The sequence below is a fragment of the Polypterus senegalus genome, chromosome 16 (genome assembly GCF_016835505.1).
Source record: "Polypterus senegalus isolate Bchr_013 chromosome 16, ASM1683550v1, whole genome shotgun sequence".
In the NCBI taxonomy this organism is placed as follows: domain Eukaryota; kingdom Metazoa; phylum Chordata; class Cladistia; order Polypteriformes; family Polypteridae; genus Polypterus; species Polypterus senegalus.
In genome coordinates, this window is record NC_053169.1 from 58642453 (window position 1) to 58662165 (window position 19713).

A 19713-nucleotide genomic window follows, 5' to 3' on the forward strand; every position below is an offset into this window, starting at 1 on the left:
ATATACTCACCAAAAAAAGAAACGTCCCTTTTTCAGGACTGTGTATTTTAACAATAATGTTTTAAAAATCCAAATAACTTTACAGATCTTCATTGTAAAGGGTTTAAACAATGTTTTCCATGCATGTTCAATTAACCATAATCAATTAATTAACATGCACCTGTGGAATAGTTGTTAAGACCTTAACAGCTTACAGAAAGTAGGCATTTAAGGTCACAGTTCTAAAAACACAGGACACTAAAGAGACTTGTCTACCAACTGTGAAAAACACCTAAAGAAAGATGCCCAGGGTCCCTGCTCATCTGCGTGAACGTGCATTAGGCATGCTGCAGGGAGGCATGAGGACTGCTGATGTGGCTAGGGCAATAAAGTGCCATGTCCGCACTGTGAGACGCCTAAGACAGCGCTACAGGGAGACAGGAAGGACAGCTGATCATCCTCGCAGTGGAAGACGACGTGTAACAATACCTGCACAGGATCGGTACATCCGAATATCACACCTGCGTGACAGGTACAGGATGGCCACAACAACTGCCCGAGTCACACCAGGAACACACAATCCCTCCATCTGTGCTCAGACTGTCCGCAATAGGCTGAGAGAGGCTGGACTGAGGGCTTGTAGGCCTGTTGTCCTTACCAGACATCACCAGCAACAACGCTGCCTATGGGTACAAACCCACCTTCGCTGGACCAGACAGGAGTGGCAAAAAGTGCTCTTCACTGATGAGTCACGGTTTTGTCTCACCAGGGGTGATGGACGGATTCGTGTTTATCGTCGAAGGAATGAGCGTTACACTGAGGCCTGTACCCTGGAGCGGGATCGATGGCTAGGGCCATTCCCCCCAGAAATGTCCAGTAACTTGCAGGTGCCTTGGTGGAAGAGTGGGGTAACATCTCACTTCAAGAACTGACAAATCTGGTCCAGTCCATGAGGAGGAGATGCACTGCAGTACTTCAAGCAGCTGGTGGCCACACCAGATACTGACTGGTACTTTTGATTTTGAGCCTCCCTTCATTCAGGGACATATTGTGAAACATTTTTAGTTTATGTCTTATGGTGTTGACTCTTTTACTGTTCATACAAATATTTACACATTAAGTTTACTGAAAGTAAAAACAGTTGAAAGTCAGAGGACGTTTCTTTTTTTGCTGAGTATATATACCTCTATATTATACTCATCCCAATATTTGTTATTTTAGTCAGGCTTCTGTTATTACTTTAACTAGACATTAAGCCCGTTACAATAACGGGCGCTAGAACAGTAGTGCATAAACATTAGTAGGAACAGTCTGTATTAAATGGCAAGGGACCTTGACCTCATTTTGTTTCTTATCTTAATTTTTTTTTGTCAAAAATACTTTAGCAAGAAGCCTAAAGTAAAATAATAATAAAAATAAAATAGAAATTTATATGACAACACAGTAAGTATAATTAATATTGTCTTAGTGCAAAACTTTGTAAGACACAATATCTGAAGAAGATATTTAGGTAAAATGTTCTATTTTGTTACCTCATGAAATGTTTCTATAAAATTTCATTACAGACAACAGTTCTTGTAAATATTCTGTCTGAGTCTGGCAACAGTTTGCCTTGATCAGGACCATCTACAACCTTGACAACAACATCTGGAAAACTTCTAACTTTTGATAATGCAATATATAACTGACCGTAGCTGAATACTGGTTCTGGTAAGTAAATGCCAACTTTTTCTAAGGTTTGCTCTTCGGAGTCTTTCTCTTTTAACGTTTTTCTGATGGTCATTTTCTTTTTCTTCAATCGATCTATTTGCTCGTATTTTTCTTTGACTTTCAGTCTTTCTTTGGTTGATGTTTACTTGTTGAGCTGACCGTTCTTCCAGGAGATGTTGCTTATATAGGATTTGATTGTCCGTGCCTTTTGTCCTACTTGACATGTCCTTTTTTTGGGTGGCATGTTGTTAGTAGATTCATCCGTAATATTTTCTCTTACAGTAATACTGGCTTGTATGTGGCTGTAATATGCGTCACTGTATTGTGTGTCATTAATTTTCTCTCACAGTAATACTGGTTTGTATTTCCATAAAATGCCTGTAATTTTCTCTGAAAGTAATACTTGCTTTGTTGTCCGTAATATGACTTTAATTTTCTGTCACAACATTGGGCAATCAGCAGAGTGTCCCCAGCAACTGATTTAATGTGTGGCGTGTAGCTGATAATCGTGCCCGTGGCGTCTCCCCAGCAAGTACTGTTTAGTTCCCCAGCAAGTATTTTGATCTGTGCTGGCTTGCAGCTGATTATTGTATGTGTGCCGTCTCCAAAGCAACGGGTTTTATGTGCGTGGCCACGACTAGCCAATCAGCACTCTCCCCAGCAATGTTGTCCTTTATTTCTTATCATGTGAGGCCGTGGCAAGGCCATTCACTGTGTGCCCAGCTTCCAGTGTGTGTGCTTTATTTACTTATCATGCGCGGCAGCGGCTAAGCCATTCACTGTGTGCCCAGCTTCCAGTGTGTGTGCGTCCATGGTGCCGTGCGCATGGGCGGGGCACGGCACGATGCGCGGTGTGGCCCGCGCATGCGCTCTTCACCAGAAGACACACACGGACACCTGGACGCACACAGGGGTTTTATTAAAGAGGATATCATAATTATGTTCAGCTACATAGAATTCCAACTCACTTGTTTTATCTTTAATACTTCTGGCATTAGGGCAAACCATTTTTAATGTGTTACTTATGTTACCTTTACACTTAAACTTTAGTTTAGAATTTATTTTACTAGGCATTTTTATGTTTAAGCTATTGTTTGTTCCTTCGTGTACAGTTCTAAACCTGGTCTATCCTAAACTCCCTCCCCCTGTCCCATTCCCAAGTTTACACAATTCTTGACTAACATACTCATACCCAACTGTGATATCCCATGGGAAGTGGTCCCAGCCTTCACTCTGGACATCTGATAGTTCATGAACTGAACAGGATCAGTGGAGGGAGGAGACACAGACAAAAATTAAAGGGTGAATGGTGCAAGTTTATTTACAAGAATGCTGTACAACCAAAAATGTAGTAGTGTCAGGTGGGATTTGAGACACAGTCCTTCAGCACTGACACTTCTTCAGAAATAAATAAAATCAAAAAAAGTGACAAATATGGTGTATTTACAAAAACAGTGCACTCCTACATAAACTACACACACACTCCAATAATTAAGGTTGTCTTCTTTTATCTCTGGCTTAAGAAGCTCCTCCAACAGGGAAGGAAAAAAAATGCAGAAGAACAAAAATAAGTGTGTGTACTGTATATACAAAAACAATTGCACCAAAATCAAAATGATCCCAACACCAAATAAGTATATATACACCTTCACCAAAATGATCACTAGGAGATATATAACTCTATATACAAAAGAATATTTACAAAGCTGGCAAAATCACAACTGCTACTTCAACAGCTCCGCAGTGCTTACTCTTACCTCAACTTTAGGTCCACTGACCCCTGTTGACCAGTAACTCCTTAAATATAACCAGAAAGACTGTCCAGCTAATCTGCCACCTCGTCTACCTCGCGGACCTATCCAGGTAGATGCTAACACGTTCACACCACGCCCTGAGCTACTATGGATTCAAAATTAAACCCCTGCGGGTCGTGTGCATAAGCCCCCTACGCCTGGATAGCCAACAGTTATGCTGAGCTCAAGCACACCCATTGCCGACTCACTAGTAAGGAAAATCATTTCTTTACAATATGGGATCCCCATCACTGACTCAACCAAATGACGGCTTTTTCTTTTAGGTGTGAATGGTAAATGATAAGTTCACTTCCTTACAACCATATAAAGACCACTGCTTCAAGTTTAATGCTTCAACTTAATCCTCCCTAACACATGGTGGTCCTTCAGTTCAGATGTAACTTGTTGAGGCAGTCTCCACTGCTCCTAAAGGTGTTATAACGCCACATAAGCATATAGCCTTCTACCCTACTCCAAGACTTGAGCCACATGTTAAGCCTTCTAATATTCTTAACCTTACCTGGACTGATGTGTGGCAGAGGCAGAATCTCAGAGAAGACTACCTAGTGGGTTCATTTCCTCAGCCTGACATGTAACTCTTTAAATTTGCATCGCAGAACTGACAGACTAGTCTTATGTATGTCATTTTTCCACCATGAACAATGAAAGCTGGAACCACACCTGCTCTGGCCAAGTGCCTATCAACCCTTCTAAGGAGGCCTCCCATCTGTGCATCCTGTAAACAACAAATCGTGTGAGACTCCTTACCTCTTAAGCAAGTCTTCACTTCAATCCCCCTAATGACTGAGTCTCCAACTATCATTCCCGCTCTCTTTCTATGAACTGGTTTTGAGGTGGTTCATGCCTCCCTACCACCTCAGAATCTTCAGAGATACCGTCTAGCCCCATGAGAACTTGAGAATGATTTGACACTTCCAGATCTGGAGTTGATGCCCTGGATATTATGCATCCTTTGCCTTGCACCTTGTGACTGTGATCCACCTATCTCTTCCTGTCTTGTCTGGAGTCTGTTCCTGCTTCACCTCAGGGGTGGACCTGGGCCAGGTCTGCCAATTGTCTGTTACAACATGGACCAGCCGAATCATCCCCCAGTTCAGCGACCCTGTGCTTGAGGTGCTGGATTAGCTGGCATTTCCTGTACATGTAGCCCTCATAGAAGACTGGCTCCTCCAAGCCATTCTCTAAAAAGTCCATTATCCCACCTGCCATGCACTATACTGACCTCATTATTAAAATTTGACATCTTAGTAAGTGTTCTGTCAGTTTTTATAGTGGCAACCTGATAGCATAATTTGCCACGAATCATAGGCAACATGTAACTAGCAATGTATGCTTTTGCCTTAATTATCCATCTATCCATCCATTTTCCAAACCAGCTTATCCAACGTGGGGTAGCGAGGAAACTGGAGCCTAATCAAGAAAGCATGGGCACAAGGAAGGAACAATCCCTGGACAGGGCACCAGTTCACCACAGGGTGAACACACTCACACACAAACACACACCACACAAACACTAGGCCAATTTAGCATCGCCAATCTAACAGTGCATGTAAAACAATGTTCAAAATGTCAGAGACCATGGAAAAATTAGCAAGAAAATCATAATGCAATGATGTCAGCAAAATAACATGAAAATTAGTCAAACAGAAATATCCATCCCTCTTGTGAATCCACTTATTGGGAGAAGGATTGCAGGAGCCCATCCCAGCAAGCATCAGCCGCAAGTTAGGAACAATTTCTGGATAGGCTGCAGGCCCACTGCAAGGTGAACACACACAAGGAAAGTTAAGCAATTCCAATCTGAATACCTTTCAACTGTGAGAGGAAAACTACATGTACAGAAGATAGACATGCAAACTCCACACAAAAAGCACCCAGGACTTGAACTGTGAGCTTCTTGTTATGAGGCTACCATACTTACCTCCAACATAAACATTTGAATTAATTTTGCATTTATTGAGATGCCTAAAGAAATAAACATCATCTTAACAAATTCCTACAAATAAAAATCAAATAGATCAAAAGAATGACCATCTCTTCTAATTGTTGTCATTAATGGGTAAATCCAAATCATAATAGCACATAAAAATATTTCACACACATTACTGTCAAAGACACAGACCATAGTTGAACTTCATAAACTGAAACAACCAGATGTATCTTTTTAGGTAAGCACATACTTTGTGTTTTAACTATGTAAATTAAGTAAATTGAAGAATTTACCCAAAAGCATTTCATTGACTAATAGAATTAATATGGGACAATCAGTGAAGTCATTAGCCTAGAGTGCTTACACTGAAGCAATTTGAACTGGTGGAAATGGGGCTCCTGGTAGTTTGCTTCCGCAAGACAGCTGTAAAATTTATTAAAAAATGAGCCTTTCAGGATAAAAACATTGAAAATAATTTCTCATCTATCAGCTTTTGCATACAAAATTGGAAATAGTTACAACACATAATAAATTATTTGATTTCAAGGCTAAGAGGTGTCTTTTCTTGAACAAAGAACTTATTTCTCATTTTTGAAAGTCATCTTTATATAAGGATATAGTAATTACTGTACTTGATGATAAGGTTTTCCTTTGTGTGCCAACCACTTGTGTTCCCAGCAGCCAGAGTAACATAGTATATACTAGCAAATGTGACATTGCACAAGTGTATAGTTGTATGTGCGTATTTCATATTTAATTTGCAAAGACATTTATCCAACTCCTGCTGTGATATAGTACAAAAATTATAAAATTTGTTAATGATTATTTTTTATACTTCTACTGATGGTTTGTAAGACCTGGAACATCACTCACTATATATGTACAATATAAATGTGCAAAAGAACAGAATATCATCTCATGTATCATTAAAGTATATCTATTTTGAGAGTCAGATTTTATTTAAATAGAATCTATTATAAAATCTGTTTGATGTGGCTTTAGCATAATGATAGTCTTAACCAGTCTTAAAAATGAAATGTGGCAAGATAAGTATTCATGAAAACAAAGTTGCAGCAAAACATCTACAAAGATACATGTTTTCCAGTACAATCAGTTATATGTCACTAATGTTAATGTTACCAAAAATTGGCACAAATTACTCTCCCCTGAGACCAGATTACTTGCAGTCAAAATGTACCAAACCATACCTTAATTGAGCCAGTTAATTAAAGTACACTCACTGACACTACAATAAAAGATAATCCATAAAATATATTTGATTCATACCAATCTTTCTCAAACCTCTTTGGAACCAAAGATGTTCCCTTCAATGTAAGCAAATGCTGGCTATTTAAAAGGAATTATCTGTAATTTTTCACAATAAAGTACTGTATTGAAAAATGTACTTTGGAATCACAGCAGGCCAAACAATCTTCTATTGTAAGACACCAAATTGTTGTAAAACTGCATTTGGTTTGGACTGGTCCAAACCATTGTGTATTGTGAGGCATTTTCGGTTCATGTATGTTCATACTGATTCACTTATCTGTGTGGTGAAATTACAGTTAAAAGTGACTTCCTAGCTACAAGAACACTGAAGGAAACTTGTTTAATATCGTAAAAAAATTTGAAAGTTTTAATTCAAAAGAGAACCAGAGACTCTTGGTATAAGTGAAAAATTAATGAGGTGAAGAGGAGAAGGGCTTTGGGGACCTTTAAAACTCAACTTCATATAAAGTTTGGGAAAAAGAGGTGAATACACTGTAGAAAAACCTCAAAAATACATTATATTCTCTGTATTTTCACAGTTAAAAAGCTGTAATACAATTTTCTTCTTTCGGCTGCTCCCATCAGGGGTTACCACAGCGGCTCATCTTTTTACATATCTTCCTGTCCTCTGCAATCTTGCCTTTTGACACCCATCACCTGCATGTCCTCTCTCACCACATCCATAAACCTGATCTTAGGTCTTCCTCTTTTCCTATTACCATCTCCATCCTTAGCATCCTTTTCCTAATATACCCAGCATCTCCCCTCTGCACATGTCCAAACCAACACAATCTCGCCTCTCTGACTTTGTCTCCAAACTGTCCAACCTGAGTCGACCCTCTAATGTACTCATTTCTAATCCTGTCCATCCTCGTCACATCCAATGCAAATCTTAGCATCTTTAACTCTGCAACCTCCAACTCTGTCTCCTGTCTCTGGTTAGTGCCACCATCTCCAACCCATATAACATAGTTGGTCTCACAACTTTTCTGTTGACCTTCCCTTTTACTCTTGCTGATACCCGTTTGTCACAAATTACTTTTGACACTCTTATCCACCATTCCACCCTACCTGCACTCTCTTTTTCACCTCTCTTCCACAATCCCCATTACTCTGTACTGTTGTTCCAAAGTATTTAAACTCCTCCACCTTTGCTAACTCTACTTCCTGCATCCTCACCATTCCACTGACCTCCCCCTCATTTACACACATGTATTCTCTCTTGTTCCTACTGACCTTCATTCCTCTCCTGTCTAGAGCATATCTCCACCTTTCCAGGGTCTCCTCAACCTGCTCCCTACTCTTGCTACACATCACAATGTCATCAGCAAACATCATAGTCCACAGGCACTCCTGCCTAATCTCGTCTGTCAACCTGTCCATTACTATTGCAAAGAAGAAAGGGCTTAGAACTGATCCCTGATGTAATCCCACCTTCATGTTGAATGCATCTGTCTCTCCTACCAAAGACCTCACCACTGTCACACTTCTCTGCCACTCCCAACTTCCTCATACAATACCACAACTCCTCTCTTGGCACCCTGTCATATGCTTTCTCCAACTCCACAAAGACACAATGCAACTCCTTCTGGGCTTCTCTATACTTCTCCATCAACACCCTCAGAGCAAACATCACATTTGTGGTGCTCTTTCCTGGCCTGAAATCATACTGCTGCTCACTAATCATCATCTCTCTTCTTGCCCTACAATATGTGGTCAAAAAAACTGCAATACAATAAATGGTTAAAATAATTATTTTAAATAGATGAATGCACATAAATTTACATTTAAGGGATGCTTTTAGTGTCAATATCAATTAATTGTGAATTGCTGTAAAGCCGCAATGGCACAGAAAACTAAATTTGCAAAAACTCACCCTTTGCAGCAACACTATAAATTGTTAGAAACAAAAACTTAAGACAACTAGAAAACTAATTTTCCAATGTTGTGGTTATGCTGTTGATTTTTTTGATAAACTGGTGAACTTGTAGCACACCTGACATTAATAAAGCAACCTTTCCTTTTCACCAAACAACATAAAACAATTTATATAAAACATTGATATAGTATCAATGGAGGGACAAATGATTGGTAGATGAATTGCTGTTAATTTAACTGTTAGGGTACAAAAAAGTTTTTCTTCACAAAATCTTTTAATTTTTGTAAATTTGTAAATTTTCAGTAAATTACTGTCTACTAAATTGCATTACTATTACAGTTCAAATGTAAAACTCAGGAAATTATTATAATTTCACAGCAGCATACTGCTACATCAAATTAATTTTGTGACCCAGTTTTTTGTGAAGTCACTGTAAATTATTGTATTTTTCTTGTAATATACAGTAATATGATAAGGTGTGAACTGTGAAGGTAATGTAATTAGTAGCCAGTAATTTACTGTAAATACATTGTAACTTTTTTTAGTGTCGCCATTCTTCATAATCATTATGGTGTTTAGAGACGACAGGAAATAAATAACATATATTTGACTATAAATTTAAAACAGCAACTATGCAACAAATATAATATGTTCTAAGAATGCTAACAGAACAGAGAGTAAGACAAGTTTTCATAAACCCCCTCTGTGAATGAATGGAAAAGGGAAATACTCAACAACAACAACAACAACATTTATTTATATAGCACATTTTCATACAAACAGTAGCTCAAAGTGCTTTACATATTAAAGAATAGAAAAATGAAAGACATAATTATAAAAAATAAATCAACATTAACATCGAATAAGAGTAAGGTTCAATGGCCAGGGGGGACAGAAAAAACAAAAAAACTCCAGACGGCTGGAGAAAAATAAAATCTGTAGGGATTCCAGACCATGAGACCGCCCAGTCCCCTCTGGGCATTCTACCTAACATAAATGAAACAGTCCTCTTTGGATTTAGGGTTCTCACGGAAGGGCTTGATGATGATGATGGTCACGTAGACTTCTTCCTTTTAATCCGTCCATCATTGCTGGAGCATCATGAAGCTTTGAGTAGGTGGAGGTGGCGCAGGCCACCACCACAAAAAAAACGGAAAAAGAAACAGAAAAGAGAGTAGGGGTCAGTACCGATTTTAGAGCCACCATGAATAGTTGTTATGATGAATTGAACATACAGAGTATCAGGATTAAGTTAAATTACGATTAAAATGAAGTTATAAAAAGGCCATGTTAAAGTAATGTGTTTTCAGCAGTGTTTTAAAGTGCTCTACTGTATCAGCCTGGCGAATTCCTATTGGCAGGCTATTCCAGATTTTAGGTGCATAACAGCAGAAGGCCTCACCACTTCTTTTAAGTTTTGTTCTTGGAATTCTAAGGAGACACTCATTTGAGGATCTGAGGTTACGATTTGGAATATAAGGTGTCAGACATTCCGATATATAAGATGGGGCGAGATTATTTAAGGCTTTATAAACCATAAGCAGAATTTTAAAGTCAATTCTGAATGACACAGGTAACCAGTGTAGTGACATCAAAACTGGAGTAATGTGTTCTGATTTTCTTTTCCTAGTTAGGATTCTAGCAGCTGCATTCTGCACTAGTTGCAAACGATTTATATCTTTTTGGGTAGTCCTGAGAGGAGTGCGTTACAGTAATCTAGTCGACTGAAAACAAACGCGTGAACTAATTTCTCAGCATCTTTCAGTGATAAAGAGGTCTAACTTTACTTATGTTTCTTAAGTGAAAAATGCTGTCCTAATGATCTGATTAATATGTGATTTAAAATTCAGATTACAGTCAACAATCACCCCTAAGCTTTTTACCTCCGTCTTGACTTTTAATCCTAATGTATCCAGTTTATTTCTAATAGCCTCATTGTATCCATTATTGCTGATCACTAAAATTTCAGTTTTCTTTATTTAACTTGAGAAAATTACTATTCATCCATTCTGAGATACTAGTCAGACATTGTGTTAGTGAATCAATAGAATCGGGTCATCAGGTGCTATTGATAAGTACAGCTGTGTGTCATCAGCATAGCTGTGGTAGCTCACGTTGTGCCCTGAGATAATCTGACCTAACGGAAGCATGTAGATTGAGAATAACAGCGGACCCAGGATAGAGCCTTGTGGAACACCATATTGGATATCATGTGTCTTCGAGTTGTAATTCCCACAACTAACAAAATATTTTCTCCCTGTCAGGTAGGATTCAAACCAATTTAAGACACTGCCAGAGAGGCCCACCCATTGACTAAGGCGATTTCTAAGAATGTTGTGATCAATGGTGTCAAATGCAGCACTCAGATCTAAGAGGATGAGAACAGATAAATGGCCTCTGTCTGCATTTACCCGCAAGTCATTTACTACTTTAACGAGTGCAGTTTCTGTGCTGTGATTTGTTCTAAAACCTGACTGAAATTTATCAAGAATAGCATGTTTATTTAGGTGGTCATTTAACTGCATAATGACTGCCTTCTCTAGAACTTTACTTAAGAAGGGCAGTTAGAGATGGGTCTAAAATTTTCAAGAGCGAGGGGTCAAGATTATGTTTCTTAAGTAGGGGTTTAACTACAGCAGTCTTAAGACAGTCTGGGAAGACCCCAGTATCTAGTGACGAATTTACTATGTCAAGAACATTATCAATTAGCACGTCTGATACTTCTTTGAAAAACCTTGTTGGTATCGGGTCAAGGACGAGGTGGAGGGTTTTAATTGAGATATTATTTTTTGTAAATCAGGTAAATCTATCCTAGTGAAAGAGTTTAATTTGTTTATAACAGGATGTTGGGGTTTAGGGGATCCTTAGTGTTGGGGAGATATACTATGTTATTTCTAATATCATTAATTTTTGATTGAAGAATACAGCGACAGCCTCACAGGTTTCACTGGAAGCACTTAGGAGGCATTCCTTTGAGCTACCTGGGTTTAGTAGGTGATCAATTGTTGAAAATAAGACTCTAGGATTACTAGCATTGTTATTTATAATATTAGAGAAATAGCAGCGTCTCTCAAGACGGACAGTGTTATTGTATTCTGTTATTTTGACTTTTAATATTTCGTGGTGGATAGTAAGTTTAGTCTTCCTCCATTGACGCTCAGCTCTACGCATGTTCTCTTTAAATCAGACACTCTTTGGGTCTTCCATGGTATACCAATGCTAGAAGATTTTTTCACTGTCTTTTCAGGTGCAACTATGTCAACAGCAGCTCTCACTTTAGAATTAAATCTTTCCACCTTACTATTTACATTGTCCTCGCTATTATAGCTGGCACTATAAACGGACTGATTGCTTAAAATGTTTGTAAGTTTTAAAGCTGCTGCGAATCAAAGAAGCGTTTTTAACAATATGCTTCTCATGAGTGTTTTTTATCATTATTTCTATATTAAAAAGTAGAAGAAAATGGTCTGATAGACCAATATCAATGATCTGTTTTATATCAACTTTCAGTCCTTTAGTAATCACTAAGTCTAATGTATGACCTGCTTTATGTGTAGGCTGATTTATGAGTTGTCTCAAATCAAAAGAATCCAGGAGGTTCATAAATTCTTTTACTTTTAGATCACACTGATTATCTATATGAAAATTAAAGTCGCCAACTATTAGGAGTGTGTCATAATTAGTAATTAAAATTGACATTAAGTCAGAGAATTCCTCAAAAAACGACGCGTTATATTTAGGAGGTCTATACACGGATAGTATTAGAACTTGAGAATCTCCATGAATAACAACGGCGAGATACTCAAAGGACTTGAACTTACCAAAACTGACATCTTTACATTTTAATCGGCTCGAGTAAATGTTAGCCAATCCGCCCCTTTTCCCTGGCGGTTTGAATGAGTAAAACTGTAATCCGGAGGCAGATTCGATTAAAACTGACGCGGCATCTGAATTCAGCCATGTTTCATTTAGTGCAATAAGATCTATTTTTTTTATCACTAATAAGATCGTTGATAAAAAACGTTTTGTTAGTTAAAGCTCTGACATTTAATAGTGCCATATTTAATGTTTCGGAGGTGCAGAGATGAGTACTATGTGCGTTATTGTTATTTGGAATAGGAACTAAATTATTATTAGCGCCGCTCTGTGTATTTTTTGTTTAATCTGCGATCTGTTTTTATAGTTTTAATACATTGTTCCTCTAAAATAGTGATTTTAATTAGATTATTGGAGTTTATGCCGTATTTCCTAGGTTTTCTACGTGCATTGAGATTGCTTATTACAGTATTAATGGTGTGAACTTTAACGGAAGACTCTATTAAACATTCATCATGTCCTGGCACAGCAGTGTTATTTCGGAAGGGGTTAAGAGCAGAGATAGATAGTCAAGAAAAACGAATTACCTTCGATATGTTTTCGGAGAGGACCCGGGCGCCGAAACTGTTCGGATGCAGGCCATCACGCTTGAAGAGACGCGGCCTTTCCAAAAAGAGATTCCAATTGTTGATGAAGCCGACATCCTTCTTCTTGCAGAAACCCTGTAGCCAGTTGTTCAACCCTAGCAGACGACTGTAGTACTCAAAGAGAAGGTGACAATTTGTAGGTTATTTGTTGGGTCTGCCATTCATTCTTGAAAAAAGTGTTGTGGTTATTTGTATAAACTGAAATATGCTTTCCCACCTTAAGTTATATTTAAAGTTAAGTTAGATTTTCTAAAGGAATACTCCATTCAAAAATAATTTTTTACTTCAATGAAATGTGGAAGTTTGATAATGGGGATCAAAAATTTGCTAACAATTTAACATCAGCTTCTGATTCTATGATCTATAAAACATTGAGAATAATTTATTTTAGCTTAGTTCAATGTGTGTGTGTGTGTGACTATGGAAAATCAAAATTGATTTTTATGTCTTATAATAGTAATTTACAACATAAAATGATTAGTATGTGTACATTACTGTGCAATAGTATGGGGTACCAGACCTCCTGATAAGGGCTGTTCAGTCCCTGTACAACCGGTGTCAGAGCCTGGTCCGCATTGCCGGCAGTAAGTCGAGTCCGTTTCCAGTGAGAGTTGGACTCCACCAGGGCTGCCCTTTGTCACCGATTCTGTTCATAACTTTTATGGACAGAATTTCTAGGCGCAACCAGGGTGTTGAAGGGGTCCGGTTTGGTGGACTCAGGATTGGGTCACTGCTTTTTGCAGATGATGTTGTCCTGTTTGCTTCATCAGGCCGTGATCTTCAGCTCTCTCTGGATCGGTTCACAACCGAGTGTGAAGCGGCTGTGATGGGAATCAGCACCTCCAAATCCGAGACCATGTTCCTCAGCCGGAAAAGGGTGGAGTGCCCTCTCAGGGTTGGGGGAGAGATCCTGCACCAAGTGGAGGAGTTCAGGTATCTCGGGGTCTTGTTCACAAGTGAGGGAAGAATGGACCGTGAGGTCGACAGGCGGATCGGTGCGGCATCTAGAAATGAGTTTCCTCCGCAGGGTGTCTGGGCTTTCCGTTAAAGATAGGGTGAGAAGCTCGGTCATCCGGGAGGAGCTCGGAGTAGAGCCGCTACTCATTCGCATCGAGAGGAGGCATCTGATCAGGATGCCTCCTGGACTCCTCCCTGGTGAGGTGTTCCGGGCACATCCAACCGGGAGGAGGCCCTGGGGAAGACCCAGGACACGCTGGAGGGACTATGTCTCCCGGCTGGCCTGGGAATGCCTTGGGTTTCTCCCAGAAGAGCTGGAAGAAGTGGCCGGGGAGAGGGAAATCTGGGCCTCTCTGCTCAAGCTGCTGCCCCCGCGACCCGACCCCGGAATAGCGGAAGAGGATGGATGGATGGATGGATGAAATTATTTATTTTTTGAATTATGTAGAGCTCTGTGATGACTACATTCAGGTAAAGATAGAACATTTTAGAACAAATGGTTTCCAAGACACCTACTCTGAGTGATGAAAGCTATGTACAATGATAACTTCCTTTTGGTCTGCTTTGGCCCAGTACTTATAAACATATCCTTCCAAAACAGTTTGAACTATTTCTAACAATAATTGCAGTAGAAATTGTTTAACTTAACCACAATTTTTGCTGTCTGCTACATTTAATCATGGGACCAGTACTATTGTTTTGAAAAATGTTTGCAACAATTGTTTTTGAAATACATACTGTGGTGTTATAGGTCCACAGCTCGTTGAGCAAAGGCCATTCATTTTAAATAATCACCGCACCCGAGGCAGCTTCGTGAGGGGGGCGTTGTTAGCGAGCAGGGGCAGTCGTCGATGTGGGCGTTTCTCACCGTGTGCACAGGTGAGGAACTCCCAACATTCGTGATTGCTCCCGTGGCTAATGCTACAGCTGTGATGGCCCCTCACGGATTTAAAAAGAAGCGCGAGTCGGTTGTGAGGTGAGTAAAAAAGAAACGATCGGAAAGAAAAAGGAAAGAGGACGGAGGTTACCGGGAGCAGGAGAGGAAGCAGGTCGGTTAAAGAGAGAGAGAGAGAGAGAGAGAGCGAAGCCGCGAAGAGCGAGCGGACGGGCGAGCGAATGAGCGCTCATGGACAGCTGCGTGGAAGCTGGGTGTTAGGCCGACACCCAGGTGTTTGTGTTGATGTCGCTCCCGCTGAGCGATCAGGTAGCGGGAGTGACCAAGGGAAGGCGACTGGCCGCAGAGAGGCCATGGAAAGGCAGCGGAAGTCGGGAGACTTGGTGCTGGAATCCCCAACGTGGGCGACCTGGCCGTTGTGGGAAACCAAGTTCTCGGGGACTGCGATGAGTGCCATACCAGAACCAGGGTTCGGGAGGTCTCCAGTCTCGTGTGTGTGTGTAGAAGAGGGCAGCTGCAGAGAGCGTCTTGCCTGCTGCTTGGCCCAAACGGGATAAGCAGGTGAGACGCTACCAGAAGAGCATCGGATTTGTTATTGTTTTAAAGATTGCTTCCTAAAGAAGATTTTAACCTCTCGTTTTAAAGGATTGTTTTTTTCTATTGATTTTTAACCTCCACGTGTTCTTTTTATGGATTATTTATTTACTGAACTTTTGAATGGACTACATTTTATGAACACTGTTTTGTTTTGATGGACAGTTTTAAATAAAAGCACTGTTTTGCACTTTTTACCTTCCCTTTGCTGGAATTATTTGCCTCCACTGACTAGCTCACTCGGTTTCATTATCGAGGGTGTTGGGTTCAAGTACTTCCAACAGCAATGGGAGTGTGGAGCCAGAACCCACATCGTCACACATACTTTATTTAAATATAGATATATGCAAACACAAAGGCACACACACTCAAATAAATTTATAAATGAAGTTGGTTGACAGATTGTTTGCCCTACCAGAGCATATGCTGATGATGAAGAGAAACAAATGAACACACACAATAGATTTGTAAAGGTCGACAGTACAGAGGCATTAAGCCAGCCTGTACAAATCTACCGGTGCAGCTTGTTAATTTCATTTGGCCCAATGTGTTTAGTTTCAAATTAAATATTATTTAAGTTGTTGTTCGATTCTTTTTCCTATTCATTTTACACTACATGCATTTGTGTATCAAATTAATTAATGAATTTGATTCTATATCATGTACTGTAAAATCAGTTGTATTGTTTTGTAAGATCTTTTGCCATGATTTCCTGCAATAGTTTACATGAAAGTACTGAATGGACTATTCAACCCTTATTTTTTATATGATATTTAACCCCATGTAGTTTGTATTGATGGCAGAGAAAATTTTCCTTTTCATGCAAAACAGAGATGGCAAAGTTTCTCTTATAATGGGGTCCTTTGTCACCAATGCTAGATAGGAGTAAGGAGCTTGATAAACGTCCATGAAAAAATCTCATGTAACTTGCATGGCATAATCCACATGTCGTGTCATTCAGTCATATGCTAAGAGCACCCCAAACATAAGTTTCTCATTAAAATATGATTAAATAAACCCCATCCAGGAAAACACTCTGGTGAATGAAAAGATGTAATCTCTTATTTGTGTTATAAACTGACACTTCCATTCAGAAGGATACAAACGTAAAGCTGAGTGAGGGTGATTCAAGTAAGGACTAATTTACAGTAAGCTAATGTGGAGCATGGGAGTGAAACAGCATTCACCTGCATACATTTTCAGACCTGCTTAATCCAATTCAGGGGTGTTGGAGACTATGACAGCAGAACTGGGCATAGGGTGGAGAATAACCCAGAACAGAGTGCCAGTTCATTACAGGAGACACAATGGCTCCGAGGCCCAACCCATACATCTCTGCAGATATGGGAGGAAATTCAGAAATCCACACACATGAAGAAAAGGTACAAACTACACACAACAATCAGGAATAGGATTTGAACCCAGACCTCTGGATTCATGAGGCAGCAGAACATACCACTGCCACCAACATGCAGCCTTAAAAATGAGTTTACTTATATTTTACTGTTTTTTTATTTTTATTTATTTTATTTTAAGAAAACAATATTGCATACAATCAATTCAAACGTATACACCAAATGACATTCACAGTGAAACTAAAAAAAGAAAAAAAAGAAACTTAAAAAAACAAGTAGGAACTAAAAAAAAAAGACAAAACCTAACAAAACAGAATTCAACCTTTCATCCCAGAGAAATAGAGGACAACTAAGAGCAAGAACATATAGTACTTCCTAAATGTGTGAGTCATGTTTTTATGATCAATGATTTTATCTCCAGTTGCATTGATAATTCATGTTAACTTTCTACTTGTGGATTTGATAAGCTAAGATCTTTTAGCCTTCTCTCCATGTTCCTAATATGTTGATTGTTGACCATTTTGTTATGAATGAGCATGGTATGCGTGGGTAAATGCACTCTACTCTGGATTGGTTCTTTCTTTGTGCTCAGTCTGGCAAGTACAGGTGTGGACTGGACCAAAAATTAAAAAATGGTTGAAGCTGGCTTTATAAATGAATGGATGGATACTTGCTGTGCAGGGTGCCTTATGATGGAATGATCAGTGAAATGCAATATATAAATAAAAATGATTGATGCATTTCAGCAAAAATAACCATACATTTGGTCTCTGTGCATCAAACATCACAGTATATTTCATTAAACATAATTTCATGCTGAAGTAATAGAGTGGAGCAATGATTCCCTCTACTGTCTCTCGGCTCCAAAAGCTTCGGTTTAATTCCTGGCTAAGCAGATTTTCACTTTGCATATTCTCCCTTTGTCAATATACATTTTCTGATTAGTCTGTTTCCTTACCAAATCTTAAAAAGATAACTGGTGTTTCTATCTGGCCTCTTATACTGTAAGTGGGTGTGACCTTTGACAGACTGGCGTCCCATCCTGGGTTGGTTTCTGTCTTGCAGTGACCACAGTGATAGGCCCTAATTCTATGCAGCCCCATAATGGAAAAATGGATTGACAATTTAATACATACATCTATTCATATTCTAAACATGTATATTCTCAGAGGTGCAGGAGTCTATCATGGTGACATCAGGAGCAAAATCAGAAGCAAGGTCTGGATAGAAATAGCGAATTGTTAATACCAAAGTCTTATACATTAATATACACGGAATTCCAACAGTATTACAACATTTCATTCCTTCCTTATAAAATCCTAAAAGAGACTGTTTTATTTCTCAAAAATTGCTATTTGTATTTTGGCCTTGTGTTTATAAGTTGCATGCCACTTTTTGATTCTACACAGTGTGTTAATAATGTTTGGACTATTTAAAAGCAAAGTTAATATATTCCTTGTTTTTTTTTTTCCTATAAGAAAATTGTCAACAAAGCAGGATTTCCTTTTATGGTTTTAAAAGTTGCTAAAGACATAGAACATTTGGTAATTTGTAAGAAACAAGGTCTCTGGCGGCAGATGGTTAGCCACATGATTTTAATATATTAATACATGTCTTTGATGACCCTTTGGGATATCTGTTAACTTAGTGGAACTTGGCACCTAATTAACAGACTAGAAAGGCTATGTTAGAGCAGGACATTTTAACATCAAAAATACCATTATTATCATGAAACAAATACTTGAAATTAGGAGTGTATCAATGTAGGTTTGCCAAAGCTGAGTGTTGCTTGATTTCCAATAATGCTGGCTGTAATTGTTGGTTCTTATTTAAAATGAAATTTTATACCATAAAAATGTTCTTTGATAACCAAAGAGTATCTATCCTTTGATGTAAGACAAAATTAACTTCCTTTTTCTTTTAACTGAAATATAAATTATATTTGAAATAAAAATACTCATGCTTATATTTTCAAATATAATATTTATGTGCAGCTGTGAACAGAATAGTAATATCTTCACTTGAAAACAGAATTAACATGACTATAAACATTCTGAAGTCAGCCTTTACATAAGGTTTTTTCTGTCTCTGTGTGGAGCATGATCAGGCATTGATGTCTTGATAATAAAGGTTTAAACATTCTGCCTTACAGAAGTAAATTCTACAGATGCCCAAACCTGCATTGTAATTTATCAGGGGTAAATGGCTAACGTGAGAAAGTGACTTATACAATGCATCGAAAATAAAGATGGCAGCACTTGGAGTCAACATAAGTTACTCATTAATTAAACATATATGTTTTTTGTTTCATGAAAGTCAACAGGCATCTATGCCTTTGCAGACCTTCTCCCTTTAGCATCTGCCACTTAAATGTGAAATTCCCACAAGGCACCATGACATTTATTTAAATTTTACAAGCTTTGTCAAAACCTGCGTAACTTCCCTAATCTTTCGCCAGTATCTATGCTATAAGATATTTTAGCCATAAACAAGAAGAAAATCAGTGGTGTTTCTAAACTTTATCAAATATTTTCACAATGTGCCCCTCTAGGCAGTCCTAGGCAACATCTGGAAAGGAACATGTCAATTAATATCTCTGGCACAGAATGTAATTAATTCATTCATAATTTACACTTATCTTAATTCTGTGGAAAGCATGGTTTATGTAATTCCAGTAAAAATTGTGTTTAGGACACATCTTTCAAAGCTAAAAATATCAAGGCTTGTGCTATAATTGTGAAAAATGCAATCAACCACAGGCCTCACTAGGGCATGTGTTTCGGGATTACTATGAAATAGGACTATTCTGCGGGAAAATATTCACATACTTGGCAGATAGCATTGAACTCACTAATACGTATGTTTCTG

General features: G+C 38.7%; 1 long non-coding RNA gene across 2 annotated transcripts in view; it reads right to left on the reverse strand.

Annotated features, from left to right (window-relative positions):
• Window positions 1–19713, reverse strand: part of LOC120516834 — an 82515-nt gene that overhangs the window by 27568 nt on the left and 35234 nt on the right. The gene's annotated exons all lie outside the window — the stretch shown is intronic.